Source organism: Lepidochelys kempii, chromosome 4 (assembly GCF_965140265.1).
Source record: "Lepidochelys kempii isolate rLepKem1 chromosome 4, rLepKem1.hap2, whole genome shotgun sequence".
Lineage (NCBI taxonomy): Eukaryota > Metazoa > Chordata > Testudines > Cheloniidae > Lepidochelys > Lepidochelys kempii.
Genome location: NC_133259.1, coordinates 75,885,923 through 75,907,582, shown reverse-complemented (window position 1 = coordinate 75,907,582; position 21,660 = coordinate 75,885,923).

Sequence of the window (21,660 nt, the reverse complement as noted above, 5' to 3'; positions counted from 1 at the left end):
AACCAGATCCACAGGGGCACTGAGTTCTAATTTGATTCCTCACTGAATGAGGAATGGTCCTGTGGAACAAATACATGGGATCTCAAAATTATATATAGGTTCTTACACTGCTGTCATCACCATAGTATCTAAATGTCTTCCAGTAGCATATGACACATTGTGATTTACATCTTTTACACATACTTCAGTCTCTCTCTCATCCAATCCCCATGGTGAAATTTTGTGTGTAGTATAGTGTTTTGTTTTGATAGTTTTTTGGCTGATTTTCTTTAATATGTACATGCCATTATATGTTTATAGAAGACAAGGCAAGGTTGAAGAATTGCATCATGTACATAGAGAGAAAGAAAGGTGCTGAGGAAGAGTAATTTCTTAGGCCTTGTCTATACTACTGCCGTAAGTCAACCTAAGTTATGCAACTTCAATTACGTGAATAACATAACTGAAGTCGATGTAGCTTAGGTTGGCTTACCATGGTGTCTACACGGTGTTGTTGGGAGAAGCTCTCCCACTGACTTACCTTATTCTGCTCAGGGAGCTAAATCAACACCGCTACATCAATCGCAGCAGTGCCAATCTACCGATAAATGTAGACATGGCCTAAGTGTGGAAAAATATAAGTGTAGCAAAAAAAACCTTAGCTAGGGATGAGGAACAGTCCGTAGCTGGAGGAGGGCACACAATCTCTAGAAGCAGACTTTATCTACTAGGTATTGAAACCTGTTCTTTTGTTAAATACAACCTTGGATACGCTGCTTGTTTTACATTTTGGTCAGCTTATGTTTGCTTTGGTTACTTGTCTAATGCATGGGTACTTTCATATCACTGAGAAACCCAGAATGTCACACATCTGCATGGCAAATATTTTGTTTTAGTGCTGTTGATCTGGTGCCCAATTTACATGCAATTACTAACACACTTGATCTGTAGCCAGTCAACTAATAAATACTAATTCAGATAAAAATAACTTATTTTAGAGAGACTCAAAGTCACATTATATCTCAGAGCCCAAACAACTGTAAAGCAGATATTAAAGCTGCTTATCTCAATCCCAATGATTTAATATAATTTCTTGTATTTATTGGGGAAAATGTAGACAGCAAAGAGAGCATTTAACCTGCAAGTTTTAACACTTTCATAGGAGCAAGTATTTCAAACAAACTATAATTAATACCTGGGAGGAAATAAAAGTGGATTTGAGGAAAATATATATTAAAGACAAAGAACATTAATCTCTCAACATAATTAAAAATAGGCTTTTTGTTTGCTAATGCTGTAAGTTCTGGTTTCAGAGAACATTGTTTCTTTGAATTAAGGAAAGAGAGAAACCAGCTATGTACCACAAAGAAAAATGCGAAGTTGCTGGGTAAACATTTGTGGATTCTGTAGCTTTTCAAAAATCCAGTCGCATTTTGTAACTCCAGTTGTATGCTTAGCTCATCCATAAGCTGCAGGCAGCCTGAAGCTCCTGCTCCCCAACCTACCAGCCTGCCCCAGGACATGCCGGTCCACTGGCCTGAAGCAAATGCAGCTCTGCTTTGCCCTGATCTGCTGCCAAGCCCCCACGCTTGCACAAGGATGCTGTGATTGGTGCAAGTGGCTAGAAGTGTCAATTGCTAGGGGAAATCATGAAGCAGAAGATTTGACATGGCTCTTCCATGTCACACCTGAGGAGCGCAAAATGCAAAGTTTAATGGAAGTAGGTGGGACTCTGCCTGCATGGGGTGGTGAGAGGGCTGGTTCAGGACATGGTGCCCAAATGGAGCCCAATCTCTTCCATAAACAAAGTGAACATTGTCCCATCCCTGGATTATAGGGCATGACTGGCCCCAATGGCTCCTGTGCTGAACTACAGTGGTACTGCCCCATAGCCCAGGGGTGGATTGGTGGCTGCCATTTTATACTTCAAAGTTTCCATTTTTCTAAGAAAAGGACAATGAGATCTATCTCCTTGCAACTGTGAAGGGGACTGGCTCACTACGGATTTTTAAGTTTTATCCTTTGGAAAAATCAAGAGCTTCCAGAGGCATAAAGTGGCTCCCAGACTCCTGCTAAAGTTGCCACCCAAGTAAAGTCTGAAATGGCACCCCATTCTTAACAAGTGCATATTCTTTGGCTTCAGCAATTGCACTTTGTCAAAAATAGGTGATCATCTACACACCCCACAAACCCCCGCAATGAAACGTAGACAAAATTCTAATTCTAATATCATAAGCTCAGGTTAATGGCAAATATAGAGAATGAGAAAAAAAAAACATTCTAATCTTGAAACATAGTTTTGTAACAATGCAGGTCAATTGACAACATCGAAACAAAAAGTTGTGGCACTATCCTTGAGTCCTTATGCCTTTCCAAAGGTGTATGTATTGAATAAAAACAGCTGACATGTTGTTCGCACTGTTCTAAGTGTCCCATCTGTTAATCATAAAACTGCATCAGCTAACTATGTTATCTTGTGTGCAAAATAATCTGTGCATTGTGACTGCAGGGTGAGCAACAAAGCCGTTCCCCCCATGTAACATTCACTGATGAAGATGAATTACCAAAACTCTAGTGGTCATGTTTCATCTCAGTTACAGATTTCTACAGGTTGAGCATCTTGTCAGTTTGGGGGAAACAGCGAGAAGCCCTACCCCTCCAACTTGTTCCCACCATCTCCACAGTCAACCATCTGAGTAGTGCTACCCTCTGACAACAGTTCCACTTTCCGAAGCAACCAGAACATCCTCCCCTTCGCCTATTACCAAAACTCCTCTCCTTCCTTCCCATCAGCCCCAGTCCTGAATCTCTCCTTCCACTGGCCTCAACCTTTTTTTCTCTCTCTCTCCATATCCCCAGCCACCACCCTGGGACACATATCTGTTTCCTGCTTGCTGCTCCTTCCCTGCACCCTTATTCTCCCAAATTTCCCTTCTCATGTAATGCTCCTTGTGGGGAATGGGGGAGAAGATAATTGATGAAATAAAGGTGCTGAGAACTGATGGAACAGGGCATTCTGAAAAATAAAGGCAGAATAGAGGTGGCCAGGCTGTTGAACTGACTAATTTGAAGTGTGATCCAAGAACAGATTATATGGGGGTGAGTAGTTTGAATATTTTGAAGTGGGGAGGGAGCTTCTTAATTAATGAAGGAGGATTCAGAATTAATACATTTGGGTGGTAGAACTGGTTAATTGAGGGAAGGAAGGGCTCAGTCTTGGTCAATTGACTGGCGGGAAAAGGGGCAGAACTTGATAACTGATGGGGGAGGGAAAGGTAGAAAATGGAATAAAGTAACAAGGCAATGGGTTTTTTGGTGTGTGGGAGAGCCAAAGAATGGTTTTTGTGAAGCAAAAACTGAGGAAGAAAGTACACTTGGTTTTTTAATATATAAAACGTTTGTTCTGAAATATTTTTAAATATTCTTAAATGTGGGAAACAATACTTGGCATTCCAAGGTCAAGGGGGAAGATCTCACACAACACATCTCATGTATGTGCCATTTCTTCACAGTTCCCCAACTTCTGTTTGTCTAGCCATAGGCCTTATTTTGAGTAACCTCAGTTAAGTCAATAGGTTTATTTTGCATACAATGTCCAATTGCGCAAATCCTTATTCACGCTGAAGTAAATGAGACTACTTATGTGAATACACTAATACAAGACAGTTTGCAGAACTGGGTCTTTACATGTGTGTAAAGGAGATGAAAATCCAGACCATTATTTATAACAGCAAATGGCACAATTTTATAAATTGAGTCAGATGTTATGAAATGTCTGGGGCAAATTTGGCCTTTTTTTATAGCCTCACAATACCTTTTCCATTTAATAATGATTTATATTGTTAAATAAGTAAAAGTCCTATATACGAAGTTTTGATTCCAACAGGGATAAAAAGAAGAGTTGAAAAATTTTCTAGCAAGCTCTTTGAGACAGCAGCATTAATTTTATTGGAAACTATCCAATGTGTGTAAATAAGGCAGAAGATAACCAAACTCTGTGTTTTAATTAATTCACAGTTGGCAGAATGAACTAGAAAAGCAGCAGTTAGCACTTAAGTATATATAAGACACAGCTTAACAAAGGAAAAAATAAGCATAAAGTTGTACTGCACACTATAACAATAACAGGAGCCTTCAGAGCAAGTACACATTTCTCTGATTACTTAAGAGTAACAATGAAAAAAACTTCCTTAAGTGCTCAATATTTTACACTGGCAAAAAATTTCAGACATAGGAGCTATAAGGTAAGCGCCTAAGTCCATATTTTGGCACTTACATGTAGGACCTAAGCCCCTGAGGGCTCAAGTGCCATTAACTTCATTGATTTCAATGGGACTTGTGTGCCTAAGTCATACAGGCACTTTTTGAAAACCCTATCCTTCTGTATCCATGTATGGTTTCAGGAATCTAACTTTAGGTTTTTATTTATGAAAACATTGGCCATTGTTTTTTAGGGTGCCAATCCTGCATGGTGCTGCTGACCATCTCCTGTGAAGTGTTAAGTGTCTTCAACCTCCTTTTGTATCAGTGGGAAGTGAGAGCATTCAATAGGAGGCACATAGCAGGATCAGCTCCGAGAAAGGGAGAAGCTGGAGGATGGCTACTGATTAAAAGGATTAGAGATAAGGAAAATTTAAGCTCTTCAATATCTTAGTGTTTAGATAAAGAAAGCCTATTTCACTTCTCAGCCTCACAGAATATTTTATATGAGATCCCATGAATGTCTGAGTAGAACTGGTACACTTCTATGTAATAATAAAACCGGATAGCAACATGAACTGGAGTATAGTGGTATTAAGATAATAGCAAACATAGTTCTCTCCAAACAAAAATATTCTTTAACACTGTCTATGGGCCTGATGCTATGGTGTGCCAAGTATCAGCTGAGAAGTACTGAATGGCTTTGAGTCCCACTGGCTTCAGTGCCACAGTTTAAGTGGCTGTCCCTAATTGGTGGCCATAGTTATCCATAATATCCTCTATTTCATGGCTTTTTGGTGGGTGGGTATTCCCTGCTGTGATTTTTTGAGATTGCATATGATCTTCCGTGACAAATCATTCTGGTAATTTTGATCCCAGTATAGGAAGGTATAGCACACCACAGGATAGAAGGATGCTGCTTGTGTTCCCAATATCCAGTTCTAGTCTAAAAGTCAGCTCCAGGATGTGCATAGCTCCAGAGACTCCCTTTGAGAAACGAAGGAAAGTGTAGATAGGGGGATTAGTCCATTATATCAGAGATCTTGTCAACTGGGACATTAAAACCTTCCAGGACAAAAAGTCTTGGGAACTTAAAAATCATGGCAGATTTGCATGAACAAATATAAGACTTGCAAGGAAACAGGTGTGATGTTGTATCTCTATGCAAAACTTTAGAGGACTGTTTGAAACTTTAGACTTGTCAGTGTTTAAAAACCTGGGCCATAGATACCAAAGGGTACTTCTTGTCCACACTACTTTGCATTTGCAATAACTCAAGAAGACTTCTAAAATTCAGAAACATATCGCTGATAAGGTATGTGAGTGTTCAGAGAATGGAAACACTGATAGACCTATAACTACAGTGCCTAGGATACATCACCCTATCTTAAACACTAGAGGTGGGAGGGTCCCAGAGCTCGGGCTGCAGCCTGAGCCCAAATGTCTATAATGTAATTAAACAATACCTTAGCCCAGTCAGCTGGCATGGGCCAACCCCTGGTTTTTAATTGCAGTGTAGACATACCCTAAGAGATTAGGGTTAATAGAGATCTGGTTAATAATTAGGGGCTTTTCTCTCCATCCAGACAAAGATATAGATCGTTCTGTACTGGTCCAGACCAAGATGGGTGCTGAGGGAAATACACCAGTTAAACATCCACTTCACCAGTTATCAGTTGCAAAGAGGACAGAGGCACTACAAGCCATTTGGGAAATATATCAACAAGGTATAATTGAGCCTTCAAAACTGTCTCTGGGCCTCACCCGTAGTTCTGGTTAAGAAAGAGGATGGCAGCATCCGATTGATTCTGTGTGGACTATAGAAAATGTAAAGCATTAAAGCATTCTTATCCATTTCCACATACAAGTGATACCCTGGATGCTCGGTCTAGTTTTCCACACTGGAAAAAGAGGGTTTTGGCAAGTGGAATTGGATCCAAAAGATGGGACAATAGTGCTTTCACAGCAGGGCAAGGCCTGTGGCTATTTAAAGCAATGATTTTTTGGCATGTGCAATGCATCAACCACATTTGAGAGGCTAATAGAAAGGGAATTACAAGGGATGCCTCTCTTTGCCCGTCTGTTACCGCAATATGATATCTTGGAACATACTAAAATATCCAAGTGAGCACTAAAACATTAACAAATGGTCTCTGATAAGCTGAAGGCTGCCAATTTGAAACCAAACCCAAAGAAATGTGCGTTGTTTTTTTTAAAAAAAAGGCAATTTACTTTTAGCTACACAATTAGTGTGGAGGGAATTTCTACAGACAAAAAAGAAAACGGAGACTGCAGGACTGGCCAACTCTGCAGATGCTCTCAGATGTGCAGACTGTAATAGGATTTTGCTCATACAAGGTTTATTAGTCAGTTTGCCAACATTGGAAAACCACTGCATAAGTTAGGTGAGAAAGGGAAACAATTTCAGTAGTCATCAGAGTGTGATCTAGCATTTTCAGATTAGAAGAAAGCTTGTGACTGCTCCTGTCTTGGCCTAGCCATGTTTCAAAACCCTTATCATAGAATCATAGAATATCAGGGTTGGAAGGGATCTCAGGAGGTCATCTAGTCCAACCCCCTGCTCCAAGCAGGACCAATTCCCAGTTAAATCATCCCAGCCAGGGCTTTGTCAAGCCTGACCTTAAAAACCTCTAAGGAAGGAGATTCTACCACCTCCCTAGGTAACGCATTCCAGTGTTTCACCACCCTCTTAGTGAAAAAGTTTTTCCTAATATCCAATCTAAACCTCCCCCACTGCAACTTGAGACCATTACTCCTCGTTCTGTCATCTGCTACTATTGAGAACAGTCTAGAGCCATCCTCTTTGGAACCCCCTTTCAGGTAGTTGAAAGCAGCTATCAAATCCCCACCCCCCCATTCTTCTCTTCTGCAGGCTAAACAATCCCAGCTCCCTCAGCCTCTCCTCATAAGTCATGTGTTCCAGACCCCTAATCATTTTTGTTGCCCTTCGCTGGACTCTCTCCAATTTATCCACATCCTTCTTGAAGTGTGGGGCCCAAAACTGGACACAGTACTCCAGATGAGGCCTCACCAATGTCGAATAGAGGGGGACGATCACGTCCCTCGATCTGCTCACTATGCCCCTACTTATACATCCCAAAATGCCATTGGCCTTCCTGGCAACAAGGGCACACTGCTGACTCATAGACAGCTTCTCGTCCACTGTCACCCCTAGGTCCTTTTCCACAGAACTGCTGCCTAGCCATTCGGTCCCTAGTCTGTAGCTGTGCATTGGGTTCTTCTGTCCTAAGTGCAGGACCCTGCACTTATCCTTATTGAACCTCATCAGATTTCTTTTGGACCAATCCTCCAATTTGTCTAGGTCCTTCTGTATCCTATCCCTCCCCTCCAGTGTATCTACCACTCCTCCCAGATTAGTATCATCCTTTTCACACTGGACACAGATGCTTACGGTTTGGGGGCAGTTTTGACACAAAAACCCTAAGGACTTGAGAGAGTGGCAGCTTATTACCACAAATGGCTACATTCTTCTGAGACAAATTACTGAACCACCTAAAAGTAACTTGTTGTGGTGGTTAAATCTATAGATAGAACATTCTTATTACTATTTGTATGGGAGGAATTTGTGGTCAGGACAGATCGTGACTGAAATGATTCTTTAAATTCAGGAATCCGGAGGTGAACTTGCTAAGTGGTTGGAAAAACTGCAGTGATATGATTTATACACGTCTGGCCATAAACATGATAATCCTGACAACCTTTGTGTGGCTAATTGCAAACACTGCGTTAAATAGGAGAGCAAGGAATTAATTGCTCAAGGGAATGGGTTTGCCTCTCTTCCTTTAATTCACAGGAATGTCCATGTTCCTAGTTCAACCTCTGCAACAATGGGGGTAGATTTTCAGGAATGGATTCAGATCAGTTAAAAAGAGAGTGTTCTGAAAGAGAGGATCCTGATATCAGGAGAGGGTGGGACTGGAAAAAATCAGCTGGCAAATCCAGACACCTAGGAATGCCGTGCCTCCTCACAATTCCACAGTGAAAGCTTTCTGGTCACAGTGGGAAAGTTTGAAGTTTAAAGATGAAATATTGTATAAAAAATGGGAGAAACCAGCAGGTTGCACCAGATACATTAGAAAAGATTCTGAAGGTTTGTCGTGGACTTAAAACAGCTAGATAATTTGGGGTTGCAAAACACTTAGTCAAGCTAAGAGAGAATTTCTATGTAGGAATGTGGAAAACTGGCAAATGTGGCAGGATGTGGAAAACTGGTGCAGGAAATGTAATGGTTTTGTTTTTGTTTTTGTTTTGTTTTTGGTAAAGAAGGGTCTCCCTAAAACAGGAAGAGCCCCTTTGCAGCAGTATCTTGCAGGAGCACCAATGGAGTGCATTACCATTTATGTTCTTGGGCTCTTGCCTGAGACGGAGCAATCAATATTTCCTGATAGCTATGGATTACTTCACAAAAAACTCATGAGGTTTACCCCATAAGAAACCAAGAAGCTGTAACAGTGGGAGGGATCTCAGTGAATGAATTTTTCACCAGAATTGGGGTCCTGGATGAGTTACATACTGAGCAAGGGAGAAACTTTGAATCCAGGTGTTTCAACCACTTAGAATCATAGAATCATAGAATCATAGAATATCAGGGTTGGAAGGGACCCCAGAAGGTCATCTAGTCCAACCCCCTGCTCCAAGCAGGACCAATTCCCAGTTAAATCATCCCAGCCAGGGCTTTGTCAAGCCTGACCTTAAAAACCTTTAAGGAAGGAGATTCTACCACTTCCCTAGGTAACGCATTCCAGTGTTTCACCACCCTCTTAGTGAAAAAGTTTTTCCTAATATCCAATCTAAACCTCCCCCACTGCAACTTGAGACCATTACTCCTCGTTCTGTCATCTGCTACTATTGAGAACAGTCTAGAGCCATCCTCTTTGGAACCCCCTTTCAGGTAGTTGAAAGCAGCTATCAAATCCCCCCTCATTCTTCTCTTCTGCAGGCTAAACAATCCCAGCTCCCTCAGCCTCTCCTCATAAGTCATGTGTTCCAGTCCCCTAATCATTTTTGTTGCCCTTCGCTGGACTCTCTCCAATTTATCCACATCCTTCTTGAAGTGTGGGGCCCAAAACTGGACACAGTACTCCAGATGAGGCCTCACCAATGTCGAATAGAGGGGAATGATCACTCCCTCGATCTGCTCGCTATGCCCCTACTTATACATCCCAAAATGCCATTGGCCTTCTTGGCAACAAGGGCACACTGCTGACTCATATCCAGCTTCTCGTCCACTGTCACCCCTAAGTCCTTTTCTGCAGAACTGCTGCCTAGCCATTCGGTCCCTAGTCTGTAGCTGTGCATTGGGTTCTTCCGTCCTAAGTGCAGGACCCTGCACTTATCCTTATTGAACCTCATCAGATTTCTTTTGGCCCAATCCTCCAATTTGTCTAGGTCTTTCTGTATCCTATCCCTCCCCTCCAGCGTATCTACCACTCCTCCCAGTTTAGTATCATCCGCAAATTTGCTGAGAGGGAGACTTTGTGAGACTCTAGGAATCCACAAAATTCACACAACCCCATCACACCCACAGTCTTATGGGATGATGGGAAAGTTCAATAGTACTTTGGAAGTTCAATAGTACTTTGGCTACCTTTGTAGAATAATCCCAAAGGGATTGGGACCAGCATGCCCCATTTCTTTTTGATGGCTTCTAGGTACCCCAGCACTTCAAATGTTTCGGCATGAGCTAAGGGCTCCAGCAAACCTATTATAAGGAGTTTCTGAAGTGGAACAAAAGGATTTGAACCAGTGGTGGAGCCAAGTTTTGCAATCAGAATGGGCGATGGGCCATAGGTGGTGGGACGCAGAGTGAGTCTGCCCCACAGTCAAGCACCAGGGGTGGCTCTTGTTCCCTGGCTCCCCATTCCAGGTGTTGTAACCTGACTCACGGGACCTCAGAGCCATTCAGGTTTGCTTCAGTGCCCCCTCCATCATGATGGAGGGGATGCTGGGCCAAATTTAAGTGAGTGTCATTGTGACCCAGTGCTTCACAGCACCACATTACCCCACTCTTCGTATTGCAATGCCTGGCACAGGGAGCCCAGACATACAGGACAGTTGCCACTGCTGTCATATGACTCAGGGTGGGCTTACTCTCCAGTCTAGTGTGAAAAATTTGTGTTGTACACCTCTTTTTCTCAATTGCATAATAGGGTTGAAAAGGCACCACACATACAAATAAAGGCCGAAGGGGAGGGTCTTCCCTCTGTTCGCCAATTAGTTCTACCACTGATTTGAATCACATGGACTACAGTCCCAATCTGAAGAAGTTCTCAGCTTTGCTTGGCAAAATTTGAGGATGGTGTCTGACAAAATGAAAAAGAGGAGATCTGGTCTGGTTCCACAATCCTGGAAGAAAGAAGGTAGGAGCCCTAAATTGGATAAATTTTGGAAGGGACCCTATACAGCACTGACAAAATGGTTGTAGTGACTTGGTGAGGAGCAGACCAGAGTCAAGATAAAGCCTTTATTATGAACAAGAACTATGTACCAAAATAGGCTAACAAGACTTTGTGCTGTTCTGTGTAGCTGCAGCCTCCACCCGCCCTGTCCTGGGCTTCTTGTTTCCTCCTCAGGAGGAAATGTGTTACAAGAAACCAAAGATAGTAACTAGATTTTACGGGAAGTGTGGCATCTCTACCCTTACTGGAGGAGTTACTCTGCAGTACATCTTCCTTTTTTAGAACCCTTTTTTAAAATTTACTGACTTAACTAAAACACTATTAAACTATCAGACTTTCTGTGTTTAAGCAAACTAAACACAACCCTAACATGCCTCAGTCTGTCTCTGAGGCTGTTTCAGCAATCTTCTTGATCTGCTGTATTGCAAACACTCTTTAGTCAAATCCTTATCTGTAACAGACAGTTCAGTGTCGTGGTCAATAACAGGGTCAGTCTGTCAGTTGTTTTAAACTTGTGTGTCTGCTCTCACTGCACTTGTCTTGGCCAAATTGTCAGATTTCTTGAGCAGATGTTTACAATTCCTAAGATTTTGCCCTCATCTGTGATTGCTGAGTATGAGAAAGGTGAGTTTTTTGATCAGTTTAGCTTGCCAAATTCTCATCAAGTCTTTGTTTTTTAACTGTGCAGGAGGACTTGCTTCTTTGTTGTAATATTTTATCTGATTGTATTTTCCTAGTCTTTTCTCACTATCATAGACTCCTTAGTCATGTTTTGTTTTTGTCCCATAGCTTGTAGTCATGTCTGTATACATCTGCTGTAGTGGAGTTCAGCAGTTTCCAGGTTACAGCATTGCAGCCCTTTTATTGAGTAGTACTAAATATTAATCTTCTCTTGCATCCTTCGCTTTTCATAGATTTCAAGGCTAGAGGGGACCATTGTGAATATCAAATCTGACCTCCTGTATAACACAGGCCAGAGAAAATATCTAAGGATTTTTTTAGGATATCTTTTAGAAAGATATTCAATCTGGATTTAAAAATTGCCTTGACAGAGAAATCACCCCGACCCGTAGTAAATTGTTCCAATGGTTAATCACTTTCACCATTAAAAATGTATGCCTTATTTCCAGTCTGAATTTGTCTAGCTTCAATTTCCAGCCATGTGTTTGTGTTATATAATTATTTGTTCCCCATGTAGGTACAGTAGAACCTCAAAGATATGAACACTGGAGTTATGGACTTACTGGTCAACTGGACACCCTGTGAAACTGGAAACCTTCAATCAGGCAGCAGTGGAGACAAAAAAAAACAAAAGCAAATCAAAACCAGGAAATATTCTACTGCCTCGGGCTTTAGCCCTGGGGCCCATGGTTTAAGCCGGGGCGGCGGAGGTTGGGGCTACAGCTGCAGGGTGGGGGAGTCAGGGCTCCGGGGGGGTGGAGGGGCTGGATGCTTCTGACCCTCAGGAGCACTGGGACTCAGGCCTTTAGGCTGGGGGGGAATGCTGGGGCTTGGGACTTCAGCCCCATGGCTCCATTCCCAGCTTCAGCCCTGTGGGGGTCTGCTGGAGCTTGGGGCTTTAGCTATGAGGGGAGTACTGGTTTCAGCTGCAGTGCCCCCCTTGTAGCTAAAACTCCGAACCCAGTGCCCCCTCCCCAGCTGAAACCAGGAGTGGAGCCGCGGTGCTAAAGCCCCAAGCCTCAGCACTCCCCCCAGGTCTAAAGCCTTGAGCCCTGGTGCTCCCATGGGGCAGAAGCCCTGAGCCCCCAATTGGGAGCCCTGGCTGATCCGAGGGTCAGAATCCCTAGCCCTCCCTCCCCATGCCAGGAGCCCTGACCCCCTTCCACCCTGTGGCTGCAGCCCCAGCTCTCCTGTGGTTGAAGTCTGTAACATCTTGTTCAGAATTACTGACCATTTCAGTGTTCCAACAACCTCCATTCCCGAGGTGTCTGTAACTTTGAGGTTCTACTGTACTTATAGACTGTAATCAAGCCACCCCTTAAACATCTCTTTGTTAAGATAAATAGATTGAGCTCCTTGAGTCTATCACTGTCTGACATGTTTTCTAATCCTTTGATTATTCTCATGGCTATTCTCTCAACCCTCTCCACTTTATCAACATCCTTCTTGAATTGTGAACCCCAGAACTGGACACAACATTCCAGTTGCACCAGTGCTAAATGCAGAGATAAAATAAGTGCTCAACTCCCACTTGAGATTCCCTTGTTTATTTGTCCAGTGATTGCATTTACCTTTTTGGCCACAGCATAGCACTGGGAACTGATGTTCAGCTGATTATCCACCACAACCTCTAAATCTTTTTCTGAGCCACTTCTTCCTAGCATAGCAGTCCAATATATATACTCCACATTCAGATAAACCATTGGCTTGAGGATATCTGTGACTAGATATCTAATGATAAAAGTCATACATTTTTACAAATTCCAGGAATTTCCTATTCTTGAACTGTGGTCCTTTGTCAGATACTACTGATCTTGGAATTCTGTGACTCACAAATGTAATTGTAGAGATGTAATTTGCCTGACAACTGTTGTTGCTGTGGTATCTTAAAGTATAAAGGAGTCCATTATAGCCAGGTGATCGTGCCTTTTCAGGTTGAACATGTCATTTACAACTTTGGCCCATGGAGTTCAAGTTGTTGTGTGGTATCATTGGTTCTTTCTGCTGGAATCTCTGTATTTCTGACATACCCCATCCCTGCTCACCATTTTGTCTTATGATACTATTCATCTGTGACCAGAATACAACTTCTCTAGCTCTCCTTTTCATTCCCAGATGTCTTTTGTGTAGTTTTTTTTTTTTTTTTTTTTTGGTATTTTCCTTCTCATCACTGTGAGAACCAGAATCTGTGTTCCCTTCACAAGCTCTCCTGAGATCACTTCTTAGTGGAAATAAGTAGGTTGGAAGTGTTGATTTTATTGCCCTTTACTTATTGCATGTATTTTTGCATCCTCAGCTGTTTCTGTCTCCTATTCATCCTATATGCCTGGAGATACATCATGTGACCCTCATGTGCACATGTATGTTTACTCCCTATTCCAGATAATCTGGCTGTATATTGTCAGATGGTGCATATGCTTTTGACTGAATGTCTGCCATTACTAAGTAGCATCCAGTTGGAACTCCAGGGTAACATCAGATTTTTGAATATTCAAAAGTAGTCCATGTATCCTTGGTGGTGCGTCTCCAAATTCCTTTTTGTGCAATGCGAACAGCGCTTTGAGATCAGTTTCTACTTTGAAGCTATGACCATAGAGAAAGTAATGAAACCTTGTGCGTCCATATGACAGACCGAGAGTCCTTTTTCAATTCGTGTGGACTTCTTCTCTGTGTGTGTCATAGCCCTGGCTGCACATGATACTGGCTCCATGGCACTAACAGCACAGCTCTGTCCATCCTTTTGAGACATCTCTGGAGAGTTTGATGTGTTTCAACAAGTCAGAAAATTGCAGCACTGGAGTTGATGTCAGAATGTGCTTTAAATTAGTGAACTCTCTTTTATGTTCTGGCATCCATACCCATTAGGTGACATTGTGAAGGAGAAGTCTTAGGTGAGTTGTGCAAGCAGTATAGTTAAGGTATGAATTTGCTGACATAATTATGCAGACATAATTGCCTAGCAGCCTTTGAATCTTCAAGCATCTGCATGTTCAATACTGCTTGAATCTTTGATTCATTGGCCAAGGTACTCCCAAGAATGGCATTTCCACTGTTTGAAATTGACATTTGGTCCTATTCACTTTAAAGTTATTAGCTCTTACAATCTCCAGTACTCTTCTCAGTCATTCCTGATGTTCAATGGCAATGTTGCCCCAAATTATGTTATCAATGTACACCTTCATGCCTGCTAGACCTGCTAGCATCTGGCTAATTGTAGGATGAAATACTGCTGTGCCTTCCCAAAGGCAGTCTTAAAAGACAGCACCTGCCAAACAGTGTGTTGAAAGTGTAGATATAGGCACTTTCAAGGGGATCTGCAAAAATTCAGCCAATTCATCTAATTTGTTGAAGAATTTTCTCTTTCCATCTTAGATAACAGTTCACTTCTTGTGGGCAAGTGGAAGTGTCCTTTTTTAAATGTTTTTGTTCAGTTTCCTAGGGTCCATACATAGCCATGTCCCCCTCCTTTTTTTCTCTACAGTTACTAAGGAGTGAACCCAATTTGTTGGTTCTTCCATTCTCTGAATGATACTATTTGCTGTCATGTTTTGCAGCTCTTCTTCCTGACTCTTTCTTAAGACTTGGAACTTTTTGTGTGGCAAGTACCACAGGTTCTGCATCTTTTCTATATCATGTATTTTGTTGGGAGACTCTCATTTCCTGTGAATACATCTTCATATTATGTTATTAATACTTTTATATCTGGGTCTATATTGTCTCTCTGTGGTATAGATCCTCTTAATAAAACCAAGCACCTCATGTGTGTTTAGGTCCAAGGCTTGCTTCTTGCCTCTGTGTATCACTACAAACTCTTGTTTTATCATTTTCACTTTGTATTTAAGTGTCAATGTGCACTATCCCAACACTGGAATTACTTCTCCTTTATAGTCCTTTACAGACACTTTTGACTCTTCCACATTTATGTGCTCTTTACCCCTCTCTAGTTCAGTTTCTATTATTGTATTTATCTGTTCCCAAATGACTATCTTTATGTCACATAAGTGCCATTTGTGCACATTTTAACTATCAACCTTTTGCATTTCAGACTACTCCATTACTATGCTTAAGCACTCTCCTGCTTTTTCCTGCACATTTTAGCAAAATGGTTGCATTTATTACAATTTCTACATATTTTCCTGAATGCTGGACATTTTCTAGACTCATGCTGGTTGCCACATGACTGGCATTATTTCCTGCTTTCCATGTTTCTCTCCTTGACCAATTTAATTTCTGTAACCTTTTCCCTCTTGGTTTTTTACTCGTGTTTCTGTTTGTTCCGATGCTTGGCATTTACATATTGCCTTTTCTCAAATCAGATTTATCTACCTTAGTAACCATTCACTGACTTCATTTTTTATTGTTACATTTCAGCACAATGGACTGCCCTGCACCTTTAAGCAGGGGACTGGGGGGAGCGTGGAGGGAGAGTATTTTGGCTGGCTGGCCGAATGAAGGGAATAGTGCTCTATGGCTGTGGGGGGGGGGGGGAAGGGCAGGGAGATGAAAACTGCTATGAAAGCATCAGCATGGTTGCTGACTCATCTCCTAGGATACATGTTTTAAAAGGGGCAGCTCTGTGCCTGAATCCACCCTTTTACATGGAGCAGGCTGATGTCTGGGTTTTGGAGGAGGGCAGGCAGCCAAGTTAATTGCTGGCGCCTCCTTGTGAGGGCTATCCAGTGCAGGTACTCCATAGGAAAGGTACAGAGTGACCAGCTAAATGGCCTGGAAAAGGACTTTAAAAGAGGTGTTTGTTAAAGGAACGAACAGGGGGGCAGTTGGGGACTCTCTGAGGCAACCCCCCATGCTTATGCTCACCTTAATCCTCCTCCTCCTCTGAGGGGTGGACGGTAAGATCCCGGCAATGGATTTGCTGGAGGGACCTGGATGGAAAAAGAGGGAGAGCTGGTAAAAGCCCTCAGGTAATTATGAAATAAACACGAGATTACCTGCACTGTACACTTTTATCTGCTAGGTAGTCCCAGATATTCAATAATAAAGTTGCAGCCTAATTAAACTATGTGAAATGTCTCCTCTCCTTTTTTCGGTCTAGCCAAGACAATTGGTCTTTAATATTCCAGGACTGACTTTTTGGTTTTAAAAGTCTGTGACAAGCTCCTCTATTGTTTCCCGTTCATTCTATATTCTCCTCCTGAATCTCTGTCTCTTATAAATAACTTTTTTCTAGAAAAACAATTCTCCTCAAACATTTTCACTATTTCTGGAGACCTTTCCTCTCCCTTCCCACCACAATCTGCATGAAGTGCACTGTAAACATCTAGGGTTTCTTGGAAGAGCAGGGCTTGGAGCCTTGGAGCTTTGGCAGACACTGGCCTCTTTCTCCAAGCAGTCCTGCCAGTCTCATTCCCCCTATCACTGCTGACACCAGTTTGCCACCCCAGGAAGCTGCCTAGTCTGTCTATAGTTAGAGTGGCCTTTGCATGCACTCCTAATTCAATAATACCCAGTGAAGCTCTCCACCCAACATAGTTCAAATTCTTGAGTGGCCTTGGATGTACCTTTGCTTTGGACAGAGACTACTTGCTACAGGAGCTTACCTGTGCCTACTATTTTAAATGAAGGGCACCATTTACACCCACCAGCTTCAACAAGGATTACATGTAACAACATACATCGTATCTGAGGATTCTAAAGATAGATAAACTGCTTTTAAAAGAAGGTTTAAGTATGAATTATTGGCCATGCTTTCAAACTGATCAGTTATGAAGCGGGATTTAAGTTAGCTGAGAAATATTTTAATAACAATGACTGAAAATGGCCTTCAGAGTGACATCCGTGCTGTCTATTGCTTATCCTCTGCTACTGCTTTGCAGAACTAAAGCTTTTTATTTTTTTTAGATGCATCCCCTCCCCCCCATGCTCATTGACTGTGAGCGCTCAGCATCCTTCAGGAACAGGCCCTTGGTTATTGAGGATTAACCATTTTCCCCCTTCCTATATTTTATTTTCAATAAAACTAGCTGTTTAGACAGATGCTCAGCATCAGATATATGGTCTCACATCAAAGCCTAAAGCAATGAGTATTGATCATGAAAACCCTGCTCCATCAAAAAAATAAGTTCACGTTCTCCATTTTAATCAGATCAATAGTTCTGGCACCTCCTTCCCCATGTCACCTTAGAGTCCAAACAAAAACTCACATATAAGATCATTCATCATTCATCACGGTATAATTTAAAAACAAGTTCACTATTAAATACCTAAGGACATTTTGAAAATCAGGCACACCCTCAAATAGATTCAAAGGAGCTGTAAATTATTAATGCATAGGCAAGATATACATATAATATGTAATGTTACCAAGCATATTAAATCCTGTTTTACCTGCAACAAATAATTGAACTTGGACAACTATTGAATGAACAAACAATGGGACTAGTTGCAAACTACTGATTAATGAAGAACATAACATTATGCCCCCTGAGCTTTGATGCAGTGCTATAAATCTGCTTTAAAACACTCCATACACTTAACAGGACTTTGACCCCTTATTTTTATTATTCCTCCTCAGTTAAGCTGTTTGGGCTTCTGACTTAATTTGCACCAGCTGTGGACAGCTTTTTATCCTGTGATGGCCAGAGCTGCTGATCAAAATGTGGGAGAGAAGCAATTTATCGTAATTGGGGGAACTATTCGTAGCAAGCTATTTATTTGCCAAATTTAACACTTTTGTCCTATTCATGGAGTTGATCATAAACAGACTTTGATCTTTTATTAATATATGTGGTTTGTGTGGTTGATCCTCACAGGGAGAGGGGAGGAAAAGTGTGTAGAATTCGGAAGAGGTAGGTTATCAAAATATGTATTTCTTAGGCCACATTTAACCTTTCCCTTTCTAAACCATTTTGATAAGATCCTGCTTGAGATATTACTGTTAATAAAATTAGCCTATTTTAAATACCATAGAGTGCAACCAGATTTATAATAAAATTGCTGTCATCACATTTACATGGGGTGTGCCATCTCCAGGAGACAGAGGTGAAAAACACTTGGCTGTGTGGGGTCCCTGCATACCTCCCTTGAATGTACTATGGAAGATGAGATCTGTTACAATATGTTGCACATCATTACCAGGTATTTCTGTAGATCTGATGTATTCTTCTTCTCAGAAGTTTGTATGGCACTTCCTGCCTATGGTAGGCCAAGAACCAAAATAGCATGTTTGAACTCATAGACCCCTACAAATAACACAAATTATGTATTATTTGTGTGCTAAATTGATTGGCTTTAATATTAATTTAATGGAGACTGACAACATATATACAATTTCAGGAATGCAACATTATAAAAAAAAAAATCCCACCAAATCATTGCATTTATAGAAATGTGACTGTTTCATTTTAAACCCATCTGAAAAGGATTGGCTATGAGGTCACTAAAGGACAGAGAAAAAGAGGATCAAAAATACTCTTCTGTTTTCATTTGAAGCATAAGTCTTACAGCAATGCTATTAGGGGATATCTTGGAAATGGCAAACTATGTATTTTGGCATAGAGTCTATATGTACCATGCGGGATGTTCTGATCTTAAATGCCTGTGTGGATTCAACCCAAACCCAGTTTTAAAGAGCTACATTTATGAAGCAATGTCTTCTTTTAAGGTCAAGCAAAATCTTGAACATGTTAATCAAAGTGAATACTTATTGTGATATCTCAGTTCTGACATTTAAGAGAAACTCTTAATGCAAATTAGATATGTGACTGCATTACTAGAAGAGAATATCAAATACAGAACACAGAAATACAATGAACCCCTCTATATTGACTGAAGCCCTTCATGTGCTTCCTCTCAAGTGCAAATTAGACTTAGATTTGTCCCCTTGAAGTTTAAGAATCTTTGGATGTATGCTGCTTGGTGCATACTGATGTCTATACTAAATAAAAAGTATCATATTAAAATACATTTCCTGCTTGTGTGTTTCCTGTACTTATAAGTGTATGCTCAGCACTGAAGTGCTTATATGTTAAACAAAGTAGACTGCTAAGCCTTAGGAGTCTTTCAAATTCAAAAATATAATTTAATTTTTATGCTATGATGATTTCTTTTTAATATTTGACTTTGTTATTTTTCTCCAATCCTGTTATATAAAACCTAACATTTCCTGGGCAAATGGGTAATTCACAGGCCCCCTTTGTTTTTATTATCCGAATAGGTAATTAATCAAATCTGGAAGTTAGATTGTACACCTGAAAAATAAATATTTATTGCCAATGTAAAGATACATTCATTAAGACCAAGTAAAGGTTATTTTATTTGAGTGGTGTAACATGGTATGCATTGACTTTTTAAAATTATTACATGGATTTCTAAATTTAAAAATAGTCCAGAAAACTAAAAAGGCAGTTTCTATAATGTATAGAGCCTAATTTTGATCCCCAGCAGTTTTAAATCTATATAGCCCTTTGGAATTGATTTGATTTATTCCTGATTTATACTAGTGTAAGTAAAGGCAGAAATGAATTATAAATAAAACACATTTTCTTGAGATCTACCCTGTAAGTAAGTGACACAGGCATTCATTATATAAGATACTTTATTTTCACCAACTGAATGGTTGGTAAACCATTGTTGTTTTAGCTACAAGTTTTTATGCTTTTCTGCACCCTCCATCCACATGGTTCAAAACCCCTGGGAGGGTTCACATAACCCTATTTGTCTTTGCTGGGGTTTGTGATTGATTTATCCCTACAGTTATGTTAATTGAAGGGTGTATTAAAACTTCATTGAGACTGATGGGTGTGAACACGGCCCATAACCAGCTTTCACTCTGCTTATAACAAAATGCCCCCAACTCAGCTTTGCTTTTTGTCCTGATGAAGCCTTTAATGGTGACATCCAATAACCCATCCCAAACATATTGAAAAGGAATAATTTAACAAATTACAAATGGTATGAGCTTAACTATTTACCTATATCCAATGTCCTTCTGTCCAGACCGTTTCACATCACCAACACAAGATAATTTTATTCCCACCCAAGTCTTTTGGGTGCTTTTCTCTCTCTCTGAATTTCCTTTCAATGTGCTCCTGAGGTTGTTGAGATGTGGTGGCTGTGACTGTTCTTACCCATTCTGTTATAATGGGGGACTTGTTACTGTCAGAACTTTTCCAGCCTCAGCTTCCACAGCTGCATGCTCAGTTTCAGTGAGCTACAGCTCACTTCATTGGATGCATTCAGTGGATGCATTTCCACTGAATGCATCCGATGAAGTGAGCTGTAGCTCACGAAAGCTTATGCTCAGATAAATTGGTTAGTCTCAAAGGTGCCACTAGTACTCCTTTTCTTTGTGCTATAGAGTAAGTCCTCCAGGAAGCATAGTAATGCTATGCTTTCTGTACACTCTTAGAATCACAGCTATGTAGGACTGGAAGATAGACCTCAATAGATCAATATAATCCAGCCCCCCTGGAACTGAGGCATTACTAAGTATTATCTAACTCATCCCTGGCAGGTGTTTATCTGACCTGTTCTTAAAATTCTTCAGTGATGGAGATTCCACAAACTCCACAGGTAATTCGTTCCAGTGCTTAACTACCCATACAGTTAGGAATTTCTTCCTAATGTCTAAACTAAATCTCCTTTGCTGCAATGTAAGCCCATTACTTCTTGTCCTGTTCTCAGTAGTTGAGAACAATTTAGCACCCTAATCTTTATAGCAGCCTTCTGTGTACTTGATGACTTATGTCCCCTCTAAGTCTTCTCTTCTCCAAGTTTAAACAAACCCAATTTTTGCAATTTTTCCTGATAGGTTGTGTTTTCTAGACCTTTAATAATTTTGGTTGATCTTCTCTGGACTTTCTCCAATTTGTCCACTTCTTTCCTGAAATCTCTCCAGTTGCGGCCTTATTAGTGCTGAGTAGAATTGAAAAATTATTCATGTCTTGCTTATAATACTGCTACTAACACGTCACAGCATATTAGTGGGTTTAGTAGCATTATTACATTGTTGACTTATATTTATTGTGTGATCCATTATAATCCCCAGATGCTTTTCAGCAGTGCTCCTTCCTAGGCAGTTTTTTTTTTCCATTTCGTATTGGTGCAATTGATTACTCCTTCTGAAGTGTAGTACTTTGCATTTATCCTTATTGAATTTCATTCTATTTCTTTTAGACCATTTTTCCAGTTTGTCAGAATCATTTTGAATTCTAATCCTTTCCTCCAAAGCACTTGCAACCCCTCCCAGCTTGGTATTGTTCACAAACTTTATCTGTGTACTCTCTTTGTGATTATCCAAATCATTTATAAAGTTGTTGAGTAGAATTTGACCCAGGACCGATCCCTGCAGGATCCCACTCAGTATGCCCTTCTAGCCTGACTGTCAACATTGATAACTACT